We start from the raw sequence: 21040 nt of genomic DNA on the forward strand, positions 1-21040 counted from the left end.
CTCCCTCCACGCCAGCTCGCACCTCTTCTCCACCCGGTGCACCTGGGGCTGGCGCGGGCTCGGGACGCGTGCGGAGCGCCGCGAGCGCGGCGGAGGCAGAGGCGCGCTGACTGCCACCTCCAGCCCGCGCCCCAGGGACAGCTCGCGCGGAGCAACGGGCACCATTCTCCGCGGCCGCTGCTCACGGCTGGCCGCGACCATCGCAGCCGAAGCTACCGGCAGGCAGCCGTGCGTCCCCGGGACAGACAGCCCCGGAGGCTGCTCCTCCCGGATGCCAGGGCCAGGGCGCCGGGCGGCGAGCAGCAGGAGGATGAAGAGCTCAGCGGGAGGAAGGAGAGAAAAGCTCTTGGGGATGCCTAAAGCTGAGCCCAGCCACGGTAAGTTGAGCGCAAAAGGCGGAGGTGTATCCGCTTGGGCGGCAGAGTTGGCTGGAGAGCAGGGCGTGGGGCTGGGGTTGCGCCCCTGCGGGATGCCAGGCGCTCAGGGTTGGGGGGAGCGCATGGGGTCGCCGAATGGGTATTTGCATTACCCAGACTCTGGACCACCTCCGCCGTACTCCCCACTATAGGAGTCCTGCCTCTTCTACTCAGTGCCAAGGATGAGAGAGACGAGGTTGTGGGGCCAGAGTGGAGAGAGCGCGGAGCTTGAGTGACTCCCTCACCACTCACTGCGGAGCACCAAGGGGCAGAATAGCGCGGGGGTGAAAGGGCCAGCCTGGCTCTGGCCAGAGTCCAGGGCAGTGTCGCCAGGGACAGACGCCCTGCTGGTTGTCTCCTATTGGGTGTGTGCGGGTGCGCGCTCTCCTTGGGAATCCTGGCGAAGTTGTTGGGATAAAGAAGCACAGCGGGCCAAGCTTCCTGGCTTCCTTTTTTTCTTCTTCGTTTTAACAATAACAACAGCAACAATAATAATAAAGCCCGTTCAAGATGCACACGATTTGAAGGCAAAGTGAGGATCTATCGAGTTCTAGGAAACCTCCCTCCAGGAGAATCACTTTCACATTTGGGGTGCAGTTGGAAGGTGGCGACCCATAAACCAGAGCCTCTGGATTTTATGGTCTTATTGGCCATCTGGTATCTTGGACCCAGGGGACCAAATTTGGAGAGGGTTTGCACACCCTTTGACTTCTTAAGACCTTAGAAGTTTTATTTTAAGTGTGAATTGGGATTAGGTGATACCTGCAGCCTCTAAAATGGTGCCCAGTTTCCAATCTGTCCCTCTTACAATTCAGTCGGGTCTTCACGTATTTCTCATAGCAGTGTTTATGTCTGTTTTACCCGGAGCTGTTTGTGATTTCAAGTAAGTAATGAGAACTCCCTGGGCTGTTGAGAATCTCCAAATTCTGGAACCTTGAAGAGACAGCGAAGAACACTCTACACCCTGTGGCTGTGACCAAGGACTCTGGTCTGTTCTATGACATTCCTGCAGTGTTTTCTGGGGATGTGATAGGGAAAACTGTCTCTGTTCTGCTTGCTGAAGCTGTTTGCTAGTTGGTCTGTTAAAGGAGCCTTTGGAGTGTCCACTCACTCAGTTCTGGTTCACCATTTTTTTTCTTAAATTCACTGGAAAGGTGCATCTGTCTCTGTTCTCCCCCACTCCAACCCATTGGCTCCTGCTCTATAATTCAGTCACACTACTTTGGTCTCTAAGCATGAAAGGCAAATATGGGTCATTTCGAATTATGTAGATTGATGCAGCACAGCATGTCTGGGGTTTGCTGCAATTTCTTTACATTTCTTTCCAGATGTTCCTTAGAAATTAACTTGAGCACTGTATTCATGGAGCTAAAATATAGACTAGGGGAATGGGCAAACATCTTGAGTCAATATACTATTTCAGATTAAGTAAATGAAGGGTTGAAAGTTATGCATGTTGGAGAAAGACCTTTAAGTCCAAAATTAGAGATTGTGGATTATTTTTACTCTGATACAGCAGCTGAAGGACTTTGGGAGTCATTTAATAATAATACTAAACATTTGTTTCTTAGTCTCTGCACATCAAGCTTTATGGCTCCATGTTACACAATAACCCCAAGAAGACAGTATTGTGGTTACCATTTCCACTTTGTAGATAAGGAAAGGGAGTTTTAGAGATGTTAAATTGGAGAAGTCCCAGGGTTAATATTTTGGAACCCAAGATTACGATACTTCAAAGCCGCTTCCATTTAATGTGATACAACCTCTTTAAGCCTCATTTGAAAATTGAGAAGACTGAGCCTCTAAATCTCATGAAAAATTAGTGAAGTGATAGCCTTATCATAGATTGGTTCATCCACAAACATTTCAAATGTTTCATGTAACAGTGTGGAACTTGAGATTTGAACTCAGATGAATATTATGTAGCATTTATATTGTTCAGCCTGCCAGCTCTGGAGAGGGCTAAACCTGAGATCTTGGTGTTGATCTTGATGGTGTTCCTTGAGTTCCCTTATTGCAAATCTGTGGGGCTATTTTATAGCTCTTAATGATGTATGATTAACAACATCAAACGTGTCTGGTGCTAACATCGCATTGGCATGACTCTGCATAGTTATCCTGAGGTGTACATGGACACTCTCATATTTCATTCAGAAAGTTTATAATTAAAGCACAGATCCTAATGGGATGTGGAATTTATATTAAGTGTTATGAGCAGCTCATTTTAATTTTTTTTATTTTCAACAGTATATCCAAAACAATTACTCCCCCTGCTGTGATTTGCTATTTACCAGGTGCATCAAAAGTTCAATGATGAAAAATGTCTGCAAATCAACAAAACATAGTGTTTCCTCTACAGTAACAAACAGGTCATTCACATGTAATTTAGGATTTTTTTTAATTTGAAATGCATTTCTCCTTACAATATGTATGCAGGTAGGTGAGTAGATGTCACCCTTTTTTTCTTAATTTTTTTCTTAATCATCAACTTCATAAATTCATTATTCATGCATTCCTTAGATAAGTTATGTTAGTGCTTGTGTAAAGATATTGAGGTTTTAAAACCAGGAGTGAGAACAACAAAAAAGATGTATTTGTCCTGTTTCTTCACAAGCTATAATGATGCTTGTTTGGAAGTGGTAGATTTTAAGTCAAAGATTTGATTTGCTGGCACATGAATGGAATTATCAGAGAAAAGTTGATCAAATCTATTGGGAGGCTAATGCTGTTACTATTCCAGATGTGGTATTAGTTTTGGGAAATGTAAAATATCTTCAAGTTCTCAAAGATTTTCTTATATTTCACTGTACTTCCTTGGACTCTTATTGTATTAAAAATAAAACTGAATTTCTCTGTCCCATTAAGCTATTGTTTATTGCCATGATTTCCCTTTTAGGGTTAAATTGTGTTTCTAATAATAACATAGCATTGCATGAAATATAAATTTTTGTGCTTTCTCAATGTAGTTGGAGTTGTAAAGAGTAATATTTCGCCTACCATAAACAATACATTTCTAAATATGTAAAGGCTTAACAGAGGCATATAAATAATGTGGTAATATACTGGAGATTTGTTTATTTTTTGGCAGTGGAGTATGAATTTGTTACAGTAGTTAAGCCTGTTGGAACCTTAGAACAGTAGTAAAGTATTAACTAATTGTCAAATTATAAAATTGTAAAATATTTCCTGACAGTGGGAGTCTTATAAATGTTTATCACATAGCTGTATTTTCTGCTGCATTTTAAGGATGTTTAAGTTCCATATTTGCACAATAGTGCTAATATTTTTTAGAGATGATATTATTTGGTGATTTGAACAACCAGACCTATGGAAGGTAATTTAAACTCTAAACATGAATCACATTGACATCACAGATTGAAGGCGCTAATATTGGAAAGGGATTTGTAATTTTGAACGTTTCAAGGGTTTGCAACTCAAGGTAGATGGCACTTCTTATTTTTCTGAAAAGGGTTTTAAAGTGAGAGTTTGAATAAAACCTGGGTTGAAAATCAAGCCAGCACTTAAATAACACTTGGGAAGTTAAGATGAGCTTATGTAGAGTACATGCCTGAAATTTGCTAGTGTAATTTATTTTGAACAAGTAGATAACACATTGGAAATCATTTAAAATTTTTCAGCACATTAAAATGTATATATTTATATCTACTAAGTTCTGCTAAAATTAGTGATAGCTTTCTGTTATAGATTGAATATTTGTGTCCTCCCAAGATTCATACGTAACTGAATATAATGGTAGGTGAAGATTAAACCTTTGAAAAGTAGAGTTCAATGAGGTCGTAAGAGTGGCACTCCTATCATGGAATTTGTGTCCTTACAAGCTGAGGAGGAGACCAGAGAAATCTTTCTCTGTCAGGTGAGGATACAAAAGAAGGCAGCCATCTCTAAACCACAAAGAGGGCCCTTACCTGTCCCTGTTCTGATGACATATAATCTTGGTCTTTAGGGCCGCAGAACTGTGAGAAATAAACATTAGTTATTCAAGTCACCAGGCAGCCAAGACTGATGAAGACATTCCCTAAAATACAAACAACTTATAATGAGAGAAAATTTAAGAACCCCAGTAGGCAGAAATGAACCAATTTTTTTTTACATAACCTTTATCCTATTTTAGATGTTTCTTTTTGGGGGGTAGGGTGTGTGGATACTGGGATTCAACTCATGAGCACTCAAACACTGAGCCACATCCCCAACCCTATTTTGTATCTTATTTAGAGACAGGGTCCCACAGAGTTGCTTAGCGCCTCGCTTTTGCTGAAGCTGGCTTTGAACTCAGGATCTTCCTGCCTCAGTCTCCTGAGTCCCTGGGATTACTGGCATGCACCACCATGCCCAGGCCCAGCCTGTTTCAATTTTTTTTTTTTTCAGATAATTCTGTACCACTTGTAGTATATTGCCTAGGTTGGGGGTATTTCAAACCGTCTCATTTCTAATTTAGTGATAAGTCAGTGGAGACTACTGGCACATAGTTCTAGGGTGGAAGAGTGACATTTAGACCGTCGCATCGCATGTCTTCAACACTTCACCTACAGTGTCATCCAGCCATGCATTTTATTGTGTGTCTTATTTGGAACACAAAAGGATAGTTTGCCCTAATCTCTCTGTGGAAATACATCGACCCAAATAACCAAGCATGCAGCATTCCTAAACAGGTCTTGTAGGTGAGAGTTTTTCAGCAGAGTTCTTTCTTTCTTTATAGTTCTGTAGCCCATCTTCTGGGCAACAGGACTGATCTTGGCATGCTTTGCTTACCCGTGCCCATAAGGTGAAGAAACACTATTACACTGCAGCCTTTGGGAGCACTTACAACATGGAGTCAGACTTTTATTTATTTGTGATCTATTCCACTTCTATTATTGCACTTCTATTATGAAGTTACTCACTGTAATTTTTGTAGTGTGTCACTAGAGTTTGTTAGAGATTTCTTTCTTCTTTACTCCTCCGTCTACTCTTAACTGCATGCCACCATGAAATTAAAAAAAAGAATGAAATATTGACAGAGTATCTTTATTTTTGGGTGCTCCTTATACAGAGGTCTGACATATGAAACTGCAGAAGGCATCCGGAAAAAATCTAGGCTTGAAAAATGCATTTAGTTAAGTACATCTGTTAGGAGTTGAGTCTGCTTCCCAATGTCATTCAGGGCACCTGGAATTGGAGGAGTAAAAGCTGCGCATGCAGCGTTGAGTTTTCAGGTGGCTAGTGGTTTCACATGCAGAGTAAAATATTTGCCATTATTTGACATTTCTTTCTTTATAGTTCTGTAGCCCACATTAAGGTCATGGACAAAATCGTCATTTAACATGGTGTAGTATTTAAGAGTGAGCTTGAGAACTAGAATGAGTTTGAATCTTTGCTTTGCTATGAGCCACAGAATTTGGTCACCTTATTGCATGTCTCTTTGCAGTGTCGTCTTCTGTACATGGGAATAATGAATAAAGACTTAGCAAGGTAATATATAAAAGTGCTTTAAGTGGTGCCCAGCGTGGAGCAGATAAGCCTTAGGTGCTGGCTATTTTTACCATCGTGTCTTATAGTTTCCTGTGGTTACTGTGTTCCATACAAATTATGTATTCCTATCCTGTGTCATCTGCACCAAGTAAACTACCACAAATGTGGGCCACTTGAACTGGCAGAAATGTCTGAAAACAGTACCAGAAGACTGAAATGAAGATGCTGGCTGGGCTGTGGGCCTTCAGGAGTCTCCAGGGGCCATTCCTCTTCCTGGCCTCTTCCAGTATCTGTCATTCCTTGCGTTGTGGTCATATCCCTGCCATCTCTGCCTTAGTGTTCTCCGGTGTGTGTCAGCTCTCCCTTTTCTCTCTGTAAGGACACTTGTGATTGCATTTACCCTGATCACCCCCTCAATTTAAGATTCTTTATTTAATCACATCTCTGGGGACCCTCTCTCCAAATAAGCTAACCCCTGCAGGTTCTAGGGATTAGAAATGATTGTATTGTTGGGAAGGGATGGGAGAATGTGTGTTAGGGTGTGTATGTGCGCATTATTTTGTCTACCACAACCATCACCTTTGAATTTTTACAGCGAGCTAGCTGTGTGAAACTAGTTGTATGAAACTCGAAAATGCACAAATGGCTACAAGCTTAACACATTTTTAGAATGTATTATTTTACCTAGTCTTTAAATTCTAACAAACTTTGCACTAAATACTTACAGGGCAATCAATTGTTTTACCTTCTCTTAACTCTAACATAATGTAGTCAATAAATATTTGAGTTATTACTGTGTTCCTGTAGAATGCTAATGCTTAGGATATCAAAATTGACAGGAGAAGCTAGACCCTGTCCCTGTGCAGTGCAGTCTAGTGTATAAATAATAGTATCACTCTAGACAACTGATACATTATTTTATTGATGTTCTGGTTAATTAAGACTAGTTGAATGAGAAAATTAACCCTTTTTTGAATTTTTGATTGTTTTTACTTTTTTCTAAAAGAGATTGATTTTTCTGGTGTTAAAGACTAGATACTATTCATTTAGTTATTTGTACTTTATCTTTCCAATTTTTTGTATTGTTGTAAAAATACACTATATCATAGAATTCACCATTTTAACCATTTTTGAGTATGCTGCTCAGTGGTGATACGTATGTTCATATTCTACAACCACCACCACCCTGCATCTCCAGAACCTTTTCTTGCAAAACTGAAATGCAATATCCATTAACCAATCACTCTCTATACCCCACTCCCTGAAGCCCTTGGCAACAACCCTCTACTTTATGTTTGCATGATTTTAACTAAAATTTAAATACCTCATATAACAGAACTCATACAGGGTGTGTGTTTGTAAGCGGGAGAGAGAGAGGGAGAGTGTGCATGTGTGTGATATGATGGTTTATTTCATTTAGCCCATTCATGTTATAGCATCAATCTGAATTGTTAAAGCTAACTGATATATTTTATTTATATATATATATATATATATATATATATATATATATATATATATATATATGTATGTATGTATTTAGATAGATAGTTTGCAAATATTTTCTTCTTTTTTTGCCTTTTATACTCTGGATAGTGTCTTTTGTTGAACAAAATTTTAAAATTTTCATGAAGTTCAATTTGTCTTTTTTTCTTGTTGCTGGACATGTGGTGTCAGAGTTAAGACATCATTGGTTATTCTTAGCCTTTTTTGGAGGGGCAATAGATTTAATATCTTAAAATCCATGTAAAATATCAGTAAATTTAAAAAACGAGTAAAAATTAATAAGCTTAATTATATAATTACATATGTTCATGTCATAACCATAATATTGAACAATAAGAGCTAGAAAGCTCAGATAGCATGACCCTATTTACATAAAGTTCACATTTAAGCAAAGATCATGTGAACTCATCTCCCGTTCTGTAGGACAGGATTGAGACGCTGTTTCCTGCTCTTGGTGTTGGGTCTATAAATTTGTAAAAATTGAGTTGTGCACATCTGATCTGGGCACTATGTATTTGAATCGTTCTTCAGAATAGTGAAAGTTAATGGTCACTCATTGGGAAGCTCATGATAAAGAGAAGTTTCTGGAAGAGTAGAAAAGACAAGTAAAGAAGAACTGAAGTCTGTGGTCTTTGTGGGTATGCACTTACTGTTCTTGGAACATAGACGGTGGCTGTAAGAGTTTAAGCAGCCACTAGCCCTAAAGAAGCAGACATAATGTGTAGGGAAAAAAAATTCCTGGTACTAAAGCTAGAGAGAATTTTTCCCATGGATTTTCTTAAAGAGGCAACTGAATGGTCCAGTGAAGGACGTCCTTGTTAATGTAGCAAAGAATTTCATAAGAATTGTTAAGAGTATAGAGCAATTTAGCTCCCAGGATGCCTTCTAGTCTGGCTTAACCTCAAACATTTCACAATTTCTAGAAGCATAAGGGGGCTAAGTACCCCTTAGATAGGGCCCTAGCAACTTTGGTCCCTTTAATGATACTTCTCTTCTGGCAATGGTTGTAGGGAAGTGAGCTTGAACTCACTTACTCTGTCAAATTCCAAGTGTTGTTGTTGTTTGTGATGGGTTAAAATCTGGGGCCAGCTTGACTCCTCAGGGAACCTGAGAAAATAGATATGTGCCAGGAAAGGCAGGATTCTCTCTGAGATGGCATTGGCAAGTGCAGTGCAGACCCACCGTAAGTAGTAATAAGTAGGGCAGTTTGAACTCGAGTTTTCCTTGATAATTGAGTGTCCTTGAGCATCGGTAATCTAGAATGTGGGCTTCAGTATGGCAGGAGCTGTATCTTATGAATCTCTGTATCTTCTGCAGTGCCTGTCAGTGCTGCGAACAGATACCGCGAAACATTTGTCGAATGAATAAATTATTAAATTCTGCTATGTGGTAGACACAGAAGTTGTAGAAAATTGAGTTGAATAGTTATCAGAATCTAAAGACACTCTGAAATTTGCCTTAAAAGCAGCATAATAATTATCAGATTTTGATATGCCTTGTCATTTGTTCTCTCCTGAATAAAGTAACACAGCTCAATTACTGGTTAATTGATAGTTTTAGTAGGTTGAGTAAAGTATTTGGGATCTTATAAAGAAGACTTTGTCCTTAAAAAATTGCTTTCAAACTTCCATTTGTTAGTTCTGGTAGAATCTGATGAGCACTTTGGATTTGTAACATTTTCTTTTTAATTAGTGGTATAATTATTTATTAATCATAAGTTACCTCTGATGCCCACTTATCACTCTGATGCTTCATAAATAAAATGTTGATGCAAGTTAACCTGAAGATGTAGTACTTGAAAAATAAAAAATAGTTTCTCTTTTTAAATCATAATTTTTAACATCTTAATTTAGATTTTTTAACATTGAGAATGAGACTCCAAAGAAAGCCAAAATAATTTATTTCTAAAAAGGTTGCCCTTAATAAAAATAAACTTACTCTAATTAGGATTATTTTAGCATGCCTAAGAAAATTTGAAAAAATTAATATATTAATTATAATAAATATGTCAGTTTTTAAAATAATGGGATTTACATTTTATGTCCATTTTGAGCAAAACTATATTGATCTTTCCTACTAGTTCATGTATTGAAAGATTACATTGCAAAAGTATTTCAGAGTATACAAAAATTGCACTTGTAATATTTGTTGCTTTCTGTAGATTAGATGGCTAGGCATTACTACTAGGTGTTTTTTTTTTTTTTTTTTTAATGCTATGCAAGGTCAAGTTATTTCCAAGGCAAAATAACTTGTGGGTGACAAAGTTGGATTGTAAACTAACCCTTTCTGAGCAAAGTCAGATGTTCTCTCTGCTGCCCTGAATAGACTCCCTTCTTTACCATATCTACAGAGGAATAGCTTCTACAAGGTCTGTCATACACTGGAATGATTTACGGGGGGACAGTGATAGTAAATGAGTGGGGCGGAGATGAGAGCAATCAATAGGTGACAGCATTAAGGTGGCAATAATGAGACTTTAATTTGAAAGTTGCTGTGAAAGATAACTCCGAGATTGGCTTTATAACAATATTCCAGATTTGATGTGAAGACAGACTAATTTTATGCAAATGCTTAAGTGACTTTAGCAGTTATTTTATATACCTGGATATGGTCCTTAAGGAAAATTGTCAGGGCCATTAATAAGTCTCTAAATTGATTAGGCTAATTTGGTACTCTAAAAGACATCTTTGTGTACATTAACGCTGCCTGTTACATTCTGATTAAAGCAAATGGCTTGCTTTCTATGCCCAAGTTTGAAAGTTTCCTGTCTCTGCATTTTGGGCTTTCCCAGTTGTTGGCTTTCCATTTATTTTTTTCTTACCACATCAGAACAATGAATCATCTTGTCCATTAGCTGAGTTTGGAAATTTTGTGTTATTCAATGAATTTGTTTTTACCTCATCCCTTTGATAATTTGAAACCTGGGAACTTAAGTGCTTTCCCAAAATGTGTTTGTGATGCAACATCAACCAGTTTTGTTTTGAGTAGCAAGAGGCTGCAGTATTTTTTTTTTGTCCTTATAAATCAAATGACATAATTTAGTAATCGCCATTGCATTATGTTTTTTTGAAATAATAAAAGTTTGGGGATAATGATATCGATCTCTAGAGGGGCAGCATAATCAAATCATATTAGAAGGCTCTTGATTTTTATCACCTGAAAGAAACAGAAATGTGCCAACCGAGTGATCACCCTGATTAACAGCATCTCCTAGGAATACAGGTATCAGTTTTATTTCATGAATTCCACTGAAGAGTCAAAACATTCAAGTCGAAGCTTTGTTCCTTTGTTTCTAACAGTTGAAGTGTGAGGTGAACAGAGGGACATGCATATGCCAGCACAATGTGCCTTTATGATCCCCACAGGGAACAGTGCCCACACCAGCATTGGAATTTGCTCTATTTGAATTTTTAAGACCTCAGGTTATTGCTTTGTCACTAAACAATCAGTGATTTCTTGGAAGTCTGGCTCTTATGGAGGTATCCATAAATGGAGCCTAATAAATGATGATGGTAAGAAATTACTGAAATTTGGTTCTGTGTCATAATGTATATAGACAATGCAGTGATGTATGTCCTGCAAGGTACTGCCAACCACTGCACAAGACGAATCGTGCCTGGGACTAGAACAGTGGCACTGGTGAATATGTCTGTGTGGGTATGCAGTGGAGTGAGTAGATTGCAAACTAAAAAAGAGTTTGGGAGTCATTGAGAGGTTAGCTTTAAGAAGGCTTGGCAGACTCTTGTGGAAAATCTGAAAAGTAGTTTGCTCTGAAAGAATAATGTGACCAGGCACATATTTTAAAGAAAGAAATCCTGCTCTTAAAACAAGCTAGCAGAGATTTGCTTAGCTTTGGTTATCATTGCCTGAAATGTTTTAGAAAATGAAACAAGTTGTAAGAATTCAACTGTGAAGACTTTCCAAGTTAACATCAGAAATATCCCCAAAGAGGATATTATGAAAGCTAGTCAAGTAGCAACGGCTATAATCATCCCAGCCTCCCTTCTGCCCCACTATTCATAGCTTTTCTCTCACTTTCCATTCAAGTCTAAAAGTGGACCCATAAACAATATTAAGAACTCCATTATACACTAAAATTAACTTTTCATTGAATACTCTGCTTGCTTTAACCCATATGTCAGATTTTCTCTTCTAACCTAGGTTAGAAACAATAATCATTTGGCCAGGCAACGTAAATGATGTCTTATCAACATAAATGATGTGTGTATAATAATTCTTGGGGATTTATATATTTTATAACTAGTTCCTTTACCGATGATTTAGTGTCTCTATAGATATCATTTCTTGTCTTCTTTATTGACATAATCTCAAACTGTGTTCATCATTTCACCCCTTAATATGACTCTCTTTCAGCATTGAGGCTCTGGGTTTAGCATGTAATCCAGTGGTAAAGCACTCGTCTAATGTGCATGAGACTCTGGGCTTGAGTCCCATCAGTGCAAATATCAAGGCTGTTTTTCCAGAGTTTATTTCTATACATTTTTAACAGGAGATGCTAATCTTGACTTAAATTGAGTTACAATGATTGCTTTGTTTTCCTCATGATTAACAAACACAAGGGATCCTAGAAGCCCTGTGTCTACATTTACATGCTCTACCATGTTGACCAATATCAAATTCCATCCGTATGCCCAAAGTAAGCCTTTGCAAACATTTCAGGAAGGCTGAACTTCATTTTTGAGCAAGATGTAAAAGTTTCCTGTTTTATTTTTTCCTTCTTTTACAAGGCTACTACCAACTCATTTTAAACGAGGTATTGGAGTCTATAAGACAGAAAAACGTGAGTTGCATAATAATGCTTGTATACATGAAGTTATTTGAATCAATTTCAGCCTCCTCCTAGCATTAACCAATCATGGATTTTTAAATGGCCCCCAGAGACGTTGTGCCACATCACATTTTCATTTTGTTCCCTATGTTAAGTCAAAATAGTCAACTATTGTTTTAGGCTTTTTTTTTTTTTTTTTTTTTTAGTCAAAGCATTATGCTTTTTATTTTATATTAGAAAGGGGTCATTTGCTTGCATTTCCTGAGTGCTGGACTGGATGTTGTAACCAGATGGCTTGTAGGGTCAGAATATCCATAAACTAATTTTCATAGATGGTGCCAGTAACTGTGGACATGAGTGTTTTCTTTGACCATTTAGAATTTAAGCGACAGTTAGATCTCCATTCTCAGTGCCACTCAGCCGTTGTAATCCCAAGGAGCTTTCTTACTATAGAGGCCATTCTGAATTTTGCCCGGTTTTTCGTGTCCTCATCCCAATTCCTCTCTCATATTCAGAATATTATCTGGTTACTGCTCCTCAAATGAAATAAAGGCCATTAGGCAGGCACATCTCCAGATTTTACCTCTTTCATTACAAGCCACAGCTTTATTTATAACCATCCGGATTCATCTCTCTTCATCTCCAGAGGATGGCTGTCCCAATGCCCACTTGCCTATTTAATGATCTTACTTCCTGCTGGTGCCTCCCAAACATTTCATCAGTTGCCCATCCTCTCCCTTGAAAGTTCACCGTCTCCTTCTATCTTCTTTCCCTCCAGACCTGCTGCACTGTTTTCCATATAGACCATCTTCCTTTAAGCTGCTGTCTAAATCTCTCCTTGGGATTGTTGTCAAACTTGTGAGAAAGGCTGTCTCCAGCCTTTCTTTCATTTTATCACCTTGATTTGTCATGTTCCTGAGACACTTTTGGAGATTACAGGGGAACTTTGAGTGTCAAATCCAGGAGTCTCTTCTCAGTATTAACTCTTCCTGAACATGCTGAAATATTTGACAGTGCTGGCAAATATTTTTATTCATTCAACAAATATATACTGAGTACCCAGAAATGCATAAGGTACAAATCCTACAGCTATGGATAAGATTCAACACTTTGTTACCCAGACCTTAGTGAAAATCAGGAAAGAAAACAGACCACTCAAAACATGGGATATGACATGCTTGTCATGATTAGAACTATTTACTAATATTTCTTGTTCTCTTCCTTCTGGTCATCTGGAAGAATTAGTTTTCCAACTCTAGAATATTGGGTCATTCTAGAAGTTATGTTTTGGCTCTAGCCAACAAAATATGAATGGTAGTGATGTGCTATTTTTCCTCCCAGAGATGGGAGGAAAACACCCCTATTTAGATACTGAGAGCTCTGTGAGCTTGTGACTCGGCAAGAATAACTTGGAGCAGAGGACCTGCTGACCTAATATAAATATGTTGTCGGAGCAAGAAACCAATCTTAGTTTCCTTAAGTCCAGATTTTAAGGTTTTGTTACTTTGGCATAACCTAGCATATCCTAACTGATACAGTGCCATAATGAAAATATTAAGTAAAATACTGCGAGTATGTAGTTCAAGCTTATCTATATATACTTCTAAGATTACTACTGGGCTCTTCCAACTAGATGTTCCAAAGCCACCATACACTCACCATATCAAAAAGAACTTCTTAAAATATGAAAATGCTTGCTACACAATTAGTGATATTTGGTTTCCTTGCATCTAATATGGTAAGAGTCCCTAAAGAGAACCAATCCACAACCTACCATATGCATATGCATTTCTTAATGCACTTATTGTAATTCAGGACTACACTGAAGTTTTTATTTCCTCCTCCACAAACTTCTTGAAACTTAAAAACAATTCAAGTTCACTTAGAGATCTGGGGATAATGATATGCTCTGGTCTATTTTTCTTCCTATCTGAAAGCTTCATTGTGTTAGACTGGGAAAGCACTATGTAATTATGTGTGTGAACTTCTTGATAATCTCAATGATGGAATTTTCTTTTTATGTGCTAATGCTTATTCCTGCACTTTCCAGATAATTAATATGCTCACAATAATGTAGGTCTTCTTATAACTTGCTCTCTCTTTTCCTATACATACTGAAGATAGGGCATTGTCTGGATAGTAAATGTTTTGCTCACTTAATGGTACCCTTGGATTTTATTACCACCCTCACCTCTCATTCTTGATATTTTGTATCATATTTCTCTTTTAAATATTTCACCAAAGACTTAACTCTGTAATATGTTCAATTCCCTGTAATTGGGAATAACTTTGAATTGACAAAATGCACAAATATCTAATTTGGATGGCTTTATTCTTGACTTGTGTTCATACATGTCATACATTCCCCTGTTCTCATCTCTTAAGGGATTAAGGTCTGTCCCCTATCTGTACATCAATCAAATTTTGATATTTGTAACCATTTTTATTTTACATTCATTGAAATCTTAGCCATAAAAATTGTTATTTGGGAAACAGAATTCTATCATAGAAAACCTGCTAGAATTTCATTAATGTAGAGACTTCTAAAAATACATCTTCAATTATTCCCTAGGTCAAGAGGAAGTGAATATTTTTCTTCCATAGATTGTTTAAGGTCAAGAGGCATTTAGTTTGTTTTTGCTTTATATTCTGTTATGATATTCTGATGGGTTTAAACATTTGTTTCCCTGAAACTTTTGTCTTTTGTTAATAGAGGAGATTTTTCTTCTTCCTCATGCTAACCTTGCCCAACTTCTTACTTAATTTCTTGGAATTTATTCTAGATCTCTTCTTTAAATCATTGTGGGTTTCACTGACTAAACTTGGTCTCATTGCTTTCTAGCTTTCTTCAATAACTGTCACTCTGAACTTGTATTTAATTTTTGTACACTTCTATTTTTATATCCCATGCTATCATTTTTTTTAATCTGGCTGTCATTTTACTAGAACACATGATAAGTAACTGTTAGGAAAGGTGTGTGTGTGTGTGTGTGTGTGTGTGTGTGTGTGTGTGTGTAAAAGAGATGTCTCAGTTTTTGCAAACAACTTGAAAGCATATATCAAGAGCTTGAAAAACATGTGTCCTTTGATCTAACAAATCAACTCCTGGAAATTTCTTTCACAATGTACTTTTTAAATGAAAAATATGTCAGTACCCATGAAGATTTAATGATAAGCTTGTAGTTGAACTTCTTTTTTTTGCAAGATGATGGACACTATATAAATAACCTTAAAATGCATCTTGGCAACGTGATTGGATATGTGATGTTGCAGAATGTATCTATTGATATTGAAATACACACACTGAATTTTAAATAGACACAGGAGTCTCCAACAAATGTATGGTAGATATCTAGTTATTTCCAATTTTATAAATAATGTGTATAATAAAGGGCCTGGATAGTGCTGTGCAGTAAAGCATTTTGAAAGAAAGTTATAGTGCACTAGATTTGAGCATTCTATTATAGTAGATATTAGTGACGTGGCTATTGAGAATTCAAAATATAATTAGTGCAACCAAAGAAATGAATTTCAAATTTTGCTTAATTTAAATTAAATAACCACACTGCCATATTCTCCAGGGTGCTAATGGTGACTGTTTCTAGTAGGACTCATTGATTATAGATTTTTCTAAAAAAAAAAAAAAAAAAAAAAAGCTCTTTTCTATACATTTTAAATGAAGTTGTAATCAAAATGTTATTTTGAAGACATCTTGCTTGCTGGATATCTGTTACACTGTCAAAACAATGTTATTCAAAACATTTCTAAAGGTTTTAAAAACAGCTAAACAAATTGTTTTCTTCACAGCAATATTTTCATTATATTTCAGAGGTAGCTAAATTTGAGTTATTTGTGCCTCTTGGATTGAGTTTTGTTTTTTTTTAAAGGAGAAAAACATTTTTAAACACAGAAATAATTAAAGCTGGGGTTGGGGCTATAGCTCAGTGGCACAGCGCTTGCCTTGCAAGTGTGAGGCACTGGGTTCGATCCTCAGCACCACATGAAAAATAAAAAAAAAAAAAAGATATTTTGTCCATCTACAACTAAAAAAATATTTTTTTAAAAGAAATAATAAAAGCTGGCATCTATTAATACTTGCTATGTGCCAGGCACTACTTTACATTTATTAACTTACCTAATCCTTACTGGGTCTATTTAAAATATGTTTGAAATAATGCTATTTTCTAAATATTACATGTGATGAGCTGAAAAAAATGTAGATATGGGTAATTTGCATATCTTGTCTAAGATTTCTCAACTAGAAAATAGAGGTGGGGAGAGAAGCAATGGGACCTTCAGTAAAATAATAGAAAAAGGCAATAATCAGTGTTTCTCCTTTTATATTCAGCAGGGGGTGCTAGCAAGAAGCGAGTGAAGCATTAGACTGAACAGAATTATGGTTTGACCAATTAAAGGAGACAAAGCAAGAAAAAAAAAAAAGGACTTGAGGGTGCATGTGTGTTAGTGATTGGAATGCTCATCCTCAGGATTTATATTGTACAAGAAGAAAAATGAGATCAGGAGAAATTCTAAAATATGGTGGGGGTAGTGATAATAGCTGTTCTAGTACTGATATTAGAAAATGTAATCAGTGAAGATGGGAGTTAGAAAGTGCAGGAAGTTTGAGATTTTGGAAGGTATTGATTTGTTGATTTCATGGCATGAAGATTAGAGTGTGTGGCTGGGGTAAGATGGAGGGGTAAGTAAGGTCGTTCGAGGTTAAAGGGGTGAGGGAACAGGGCTGTAGAAGTGACATATGACTGGATGTTAAAATCACCATGAATTATGATGGAAATGGTTTTGGAGAGAGTAACTGAATCCGAATCTTAAAATCTTGAAGTAGGTGGTCATATGATTGATCATGGTTTTCCAGAGGTTTGTTGTAATGCCAGGATCTGGTACATAGTTAACAATTGTATCAGGATGTTGTGAGTTCGAATTGGGCATGTTTCTTGCACTTGGTCAGGGCAGGGGCTGCCAAATAGTACAGAGACTAGAATAATAATAAATCAGGGAAGAGTGCCTGTATCTGGTATGAAATTTTCTGAGTCACTGCTTGAGCATGGACATGGTCCAGGAGACACGGTGGAATTCAGAGAGGGAGTGCCAAGGGCACAGACTGTATTTCTACTATTTGGCATGGCACAGACAAGTGAATGGCCTGTTTCCATGGCTAGGGGGCATCCACTGGAGGAGTTTCCAGCAGCAAGAGACTATGGCAGGACTGATGGTTTGAGGTGGGATCCAACATCCCACACTACGGATTTTGCTTGAGGTGAGACAAGTGAGGAATAACAAATGCTGTCCTCTTATACGCTGCTCTCAGAGGAAATCAACAGAAGAAATCCGTAAACACAGCAAGGGCTTGTGGGACTGTTGAAAGAACAAATAATCATTAGGAAAAGACAGCCAAATCTCCACTGGCTGGCAGAGCAGGAAACATCTTTTCTTCCTCATCTTCCTTCCTCCTCCATCTCCAGTAGAATAGGGCCAAGGACCTAAACAGACACTTCTCAGAGGAGGACACACAATCAATCAACAAGTACATGAAAAAATGCTCACCATCGCTAGCAGTCAGAGAAATGCAAATCAAAACCACCCTAAGATACCATCTCACTCCAGTAAGATTGGCAGCCACTATGAAGTCAAACAACAACAAGTGCTGGCGAGGATGTGGAGAAAAGGGTACACTTGTACATTGCTGGTGGGACTGCAAATTGGTTCGGCCACTTTGGAAAGCAGTATGGAGATTCCTGGGAAAGCTGGGAATGGATCCACCATTTGACCCAGCTATTGCCCTTCTCGGACTATTCCCTGAAGACCTTAAAAGAGCGTACTACAGGGATACAGCCACATCGATGTTCATAGCAGCACAATTCACAATAGCTAGACTGTGGAAACAACCCAGATGCCCTTCAATGGATGAATGGATTAAAAAAATGTGGCATCTATACACCATGGAGTATTACGCAGCACTAAAAAAATGACAAAATCATGGAATTCGCAGGGAAATGGATGGCACTAGAGCAGATTATGCTTAGTGAAGCTAGCCAATCCCTAAAAAACAAATACCAAATGTCTTCTTTGATATAATGAGAGCAACTAAGAATAGAGCAGGGAGGAAGAGCAGGAAGAAAAGATTAACATTAAACAGAGACATGAAGGGGGAGGGAAAGGGAGAGAAAAGGGGAATTGCATGGAAATGGAGGGAGACCCTCATTGTTATACAAAATCACATATAAGAGGCTGTGAGGGGAATGGGAAAATAAATAAGGAGAGAAATGAATTACAGTAGATGGGGTAGAGAGAGAAGAGGGGAGGGGAGGGGGGATAGTATAGGATAGGAAAGGTAGCAGAATACAACAGTTACTAGTAAGGCATTATGTAAAAATGTGGATGTGTAACTGATATGATTTTGCAATCTGTGTTTGGGGTAAACATGGGAGTTCATAACTCACTTGAAGCTTATGTATGAAATATGATATGTCAAGAGCTTTGTAATGTTTTGAACAACCAATTTAAAAAAAAAGGCACCTTCTTGGGGAAAAAAAAAAAAATGTTGTACCATTAGATGAGGCCTCCTGCCCCTCCACGCAGAACTCCAGAGCAGGAGGAAGGATGGGAGCTTTGAACCAAATAGGAGACTGAAGTTGAGTCCTGCTGATTGGAAAAGGATGGACAGATTTTAGAATTAGACCAAAATTTGATTAAATGAGCTTAAAAGGGACCTTAACATTTGGTGGTGGTTTTTGGAAAACTCTGTCCTCCTCCTGTTACCAGGTGAATATTTGTGAAGTGAATGGACAGCTTAGAAGTCACCCTTGCTTGCCTAAGACCTGAGGAACTTTATATATAAATTTTTAGTGATAGGAAATTAGAGAGACCTGGATGGTAGCTATGTCCTTGTCAGATCCAGAGGAAGCTACTCTCTAAAGATATGTTAGGGACTAATGATGTTACAGGAATCAAATATCCAAAGACACCTTTTAACTTGAAATCTAAGAATGTTAAGGCAAATCTTCCATCTGGGGTGTGAATCACAACTCCCCTCAAAATATGCAAACCTCGGTCACACTGTGTCATGTGCAGGGACAGAGATCCTGAGTGAATGTGAAGATATGGCTCTGCTCACGTGGATGGGTGTGAACTCCGTCTAACCACCCTGTGCTGCTTGGGTGAACTCTGCTCATATCTTACCTAATTGAACATGTTCACTAGCTAATTGGAGGAGGAATAGGAGGAACTTCCATCAAAGATTCTTAAACAGGAAACTGGTAACTTTTGTCGTATCTTTTTTTTTTTTTAATTTTCTCAGTTTTACTTTGATGGGTAGGAAAAATAAGAATTGTGAACTACCCCAGATTTGGAGTTATTAAAGAATTCTCAGAATTGCAGAGTGGAAGAGAGTCTATGATGTTCATTGTGCTGTGGAATCATTTTTGTCTTGCCTCTGTGTAAAGGTTTGTGGCCTGCTCAGATGAGGAAATATTGACACATTCCTTTTATGGTGACTACATGAACAATATGAGGCAATGATACAAAAGATATATGAAAGAGGGCCCCCCCTTAAGGGTCAGTAAGAGGAGCACAAGCAATTCTTTTCTTTCTCACCGCTTTCTTTCTATATTTGGAAAGAAAGCTAGCTTAAGTTCACCACTCATATTTAACCTGATTTCTGAATTGTCTTTTTTTCCCCTGTCGGGGAGGGGAAAATTTTAGATCTTCTGACTATGAAGTCTGTGCAACTTATAATAGTACTATTACTTGGAATCCATGTTGAAGATGTAAGAGTTAATTTTTAAATGTGCTTTGCACTGATGGGCACGGACTTAATGACATCTGTATATCATTACTGGCTTGTTTGCAGTGGTTTTCACTTAGTCTCATTATATGAAGACCTTGGATTTATTTGTGTTTTCGGTAATTTAGTTATGGCAACAATACTGCTTATACTACAGTTTGGTGTATAAAAATTGGATTCAGATTTATGAGTTGCTAGAAGCTGGAAAACAACCCTCAAAATATTTCTTATCCAGGTTGGCCAGGTTGCTACTATATAATAATTGTGCTTGTTAATTTTTAGTAATTGTGTCTTTTGAGCATGCCTTATCTGTACAAACTGCTTACCTCCAGAAGATTCTGGGGGTAAAAAAAGTGGTCTGAGGACAAAAATAGGTAAATATTATACTGTAGTGCTTTTTAGGGAAGGGCCTTGAGAGAGTCTTGGTGACTTTAGAATGTAGTGTGTTCATTAAGCTAAACTAAAATTGTTTCTGTGGCACACAAACACTTTTGGCTATTTTGCATTTGTTTTATAACCCGAGCGGTTATTTTATCAGGCTAATTACTTTTTTGAATTAACTTTATTTTGAGATAATTGTAGATACACATGCAGTTGAAAGAAGTAATACTAATTGCTTTTTGCTGATATCAGTGTAGCATTGTGGGTAAGAGTGGCTCTAAGCCACAAGGAAGCAGTTGGCCAAAACTGCTCTGAGACGTCCTAGTTATGGGACATTAGGTAAGTTGTACAGATTTACCAAGATAGTTTTTTTTAAAATTAATGCAATGTAAAAAATAATTAAGACCTCTTAGGGTGATTTTGGATGTGTTTAGGTAGAAGGTGCATTTTATCAATAAGCAGTTGTCATTATTAATAATAATGATAAAATATTTAAAGAATCCTGGCTGCCATTTTATTACCATGGATGAACAGATCTCCTTCAAGTCAGAATGCAAAGGAAAATATTAGCTAGTATTCATATATTCAGCATAGACACTCTTTCAACAAATTGATTCCGGAAAAAAAAGTTATAATTGCATGTGGAAAAACAATTTTAACATTTCTTGTTTTCAAGAT

This window comes from Spermophilus citellus (assembly GCF_964194105.1).
Source record: "Spermophilus citellus genome assembly, chromosome: 3".
NCBI lineage: Eukaryota > Metazoa > Chordata > Mammalia > Rodentia > Sciuridae > Spermophilus > Spermophilus citellus.